Genomic DNA, 3,737 nt, shown 5'->3' with positions numbered 1-3,737 from the left:
GAGCCATCTTGTGAAGGCCCAAAGACTGTGGGCAGATGCAAAATTAGACCATCAGGTATTACCCTTAATGGTCATACACTTAACCTCTCAGCACATAATGATAAAACACTGCCCGACAAGAGAGGACATCTCCCTTGGCTGTAAAACCTTTTGCAAACATTTTGCAAAACAAATTTCAACACTCTGAAATCAACTGCCGACAGTTTAGATTTCCATCAGAGATAGTGCATTCCCCGATCATTCACTTTGTCTGACAAAGGGGTTGATCCTATCATTATGATCACCCACTTAGGTGAATTCTCAAACTAACCCAATATGCCCAGGTTTTGACGCCCTCTAAGGATCACACTTATTGGCATATCAAAAACAGCCCAATCTGGCACCTAGTACAATACCATAATCAAGTTTAGGGATTAAGTGTAACATTCCAGTTTTGCCCATCTATCACCAAGGTCCAGGGCAATACTGGAATTTGGTCCGATTTAGGCTTCAAGCCCACCCACACTACATGCACCTCAGGTCTCACCCTGGCAAATGAGACAAACCACCCCAACCAACTTGGCAGCAAATGAGTGTCAGCCTTAGCAGGATAAATTTCCCCAAATCTATCCAACGGCTGTGAAAATTCTAAACTAGCATGAGTCTCATAAGTGTCCAATTTAAGGGTATTACACAGAAACACACCAATATAACATGAATCAAATATGTACTTTATTCATTTACAATAAATGTCATAATGTACATCAAGCTGATTGGAACTGAGAGCATACACAGTCTAACAACTCCCACTTGTACTTGGGTCCAATTGCATACAAGCCAGAGTCCCATACTTTCCACGTGTTTGTCAAACACTTTCTTTGTCAGTGGCTTAGTCAATGGGTCTTCCACATTCTTCGCTGATGCTACCTTTTAACATTGATCTCCTATAGATGTTGTCACACAATAGTGGAATGGGTGATGCGTTGAATTCCAAATTCTAGAATGAACACCTTCATCCATCAGGCAGCCTCACTTACGATAATGTGCTTGGCTTTGACTGTTATTCTTACTACATAGGACCCCATCGTGAAAATATAACCAAATGTAGGCATTCTATCATCTAGATCTGACTGGAAGTCGATATCAATATATCCAACGATCTATAGTGAACTACAATCGAATACTAAACAAAACTCCTTTTGTCCTACAAAGGCATTTTAGTATGTATTTCACAGTTGTCCAGTGCTCTTGACTAAACCTACTTACCACACTCACTGACTAAGCAATGCCTGGCCGAGTGCACAACATGGCAGACATGATGCTCCCTATGGTTGAGGCATAGGGAACCACTCTCATGCCCTCAATTTCCTCGGGAGTCTTGGGAGACATACCCTTGGAGAGAGTGACTCCGTGCCTAAAAGAAACATTTCCTTTCTTGGAGTTCTCCATACTATATCTTTTGACAATCTTGTCAATGTAAGTAAACTGGGATAATCCTATTATCCTCTTTGATCTATCTCTATAGAGTCGAAGACCAAAGATGTAGGAGGCTTCTCCAATATCTTTTATGAAGATTTTCTTTGAAAATCACACTTTCACCATAGTTAACATCTCTACATCATTCCCAATGAGTAGGATGTCATCTACATACAGAATCAAGAAAGTAACATTATCTCCCACTATCTTCCTGTAAACACAGGGCTCATTCAAATTCTCCTCAAAGTCAAACTATTTGACAATAGAGTCAAACCAAATGTTCTAGCTCCTAAAAGCTTACTTAAGTTCATACATAGATCGATTAAGTTTACACACCATGTGTCCTGACCTACAACAATGAATCCTTGCGGTTGCTGCATGTAGATATCTTTAGTAAGATCTCCATTCAAGAACACGATTTTGACATCCATTTGTCAAATCTCGTAATCATGGTATGTTGCTTCAGCTATAAGGATCCTAATAGACTTAAGTATGGCCACTAGCGAAAATGTTTCTTCATAGTCAATTCCCTCTTTCTGATTGTACCTTTCGCCACAAGACGAGCTTTATAAGTCTCAACGTTACCATCTGGGCCCTTCTTCCTCTTGTAAATCCACTTGCAATCAATTGCTTTCATCCTAGGGGGTGGGTCTACAAGAGTTCAGACCTTATTGGTCTCCATCAAGTCCATCTCAGCTTTCATGGCATCTACCCACTTCAAGGAATCTATGTTCAACATAACTTTTGTATAAGTCGTGGGATCCTCCTCACTGGTCGTGGCTTCCACCAAGTAACTTTCTTGGTCATAGTCGTAATGAAATGGAGGCCTGAATACCCAGGTAGACCTTATAGGTTGATTATTGTCTGGAGCTTGTGGGACATTTCCCACTAACCCTGAGCTCTCCTCATCAAGAACAACTTCCTGATGATAATGATTATTCAGGATGTAATCTTCTTCCAAGAAATGGGCATTTCAACTGCAAAATACCTTTTGCACTTTTGGGTCATAAAATAAATATCCTATAAAGCCTTTGGGGTAGCCTACAAATAGGTAATGGTTGGTCTTGGATTCCAATTTGTTAGCACTAGTTCTCTTAACATGTGTTGGACAATCCCAAATCTTCAAGTGCCTTACACTTGGTTTCTTACCGGTTCATAACTCATATGGAGTCTTAGGAATTGATTTGGTTGGAACTCGGTTCAAAACGTATATCGCAGTTTCTAATGCGTATCCCCAAAAGGATGTAGGTAGTTCCGAGTGTATGAGAACTGATCGAACAATATCCAATAAAGTTTAGTTACTCATTTAATCGTGGTGTAACAGAAGGAGCTAACTGTGAAACAATCCCTTTGTCTCTTAGGTAGTCCTTGAATTCGTCAGAGAGATATTCACCTCCTTGATTTGTTCGAAGGGCTTTGATCTGTCTCCCCAACTATTTCTCGATCTCTTGCTTGAACTCTTTGAACATTTCAAGGGATTCAGACATATGTCTCATTAGGTACACAATCATATCGTGAATGATCATCGGTAAATGGTATAAAATAAATGTATTGGTTACGCGTCCTAACATTTAGGGGACCACATACATCAATATGTATTAGGTCAAGTATGCCTGTAGATCTTTCAGGCTTTCCCATAAATGGTTGCTTTGTCATCTTACCTTGATGGCACGGTTCACAGGTTGGAAGATCTTCTACAGTTAGAAAACACAAAGGATCATCATTTATCAACCTTGTGATACAATCTATATTAATGTGACCAAGTTGGTAATGCCATAGGCACGTGAGGTTAATTGTACCACACGTTCTCTTCTTGGGATTAACTGTATCTGACGTAGTTTCAGTTATATATGTTTCCAGAGAATGATGGAGAACATAGAGACCATTCTCAAGTTCTCCATATGCGAGGAACTTGTTATTCCGTTTAATAGTAACCATATTAGTGAACAAAATAGAATAACCATCCATACACAATTTTGAAACTAAAATCAAATTTCTTCTGAGAGTAGGTACATAAAGACAATCTTTAAATACAACGATTCTTTCTCTGAAAACCAATTCTATAATTCCTATGGCTACAGCTGCAACTGTTGTAGAAGTCCCCAAGTAGAGTATTACTTCTCTGTCATTCAGTCTTCTACTTGTCTTGAACCCCTACAATGTGTTACATGCATGAGTTGAAACCCTGGAGTCAATACACAAGGAAGCAAAAGTGACCAACAAATTGGTCTCTATGATAAAAGATTCGGAACTACCTTACTTCTTAGTCTCCAGATTCTTCC

Source organism: Nelumbo lutea, chromosome 1, assembly GCF_056320005.1.
Source record: "Nelumbo lutea isolate HS-2025 chromosome 1, American lotus-T2T, whole genome shotgun sequence".
Taxonomy (NCBI): domain Eukaryota; kingdom Viridiplantae; phylum Streptophyta; class Magnoliopsida; order Proteales; family Nelumbonaceae; genus Nelumbo; species Nelumbo lutea.
The sequence above is the reverse complement of the archived record's forward strand: the minus strand, read 5'-3'. Positions refer to the sequence as shown.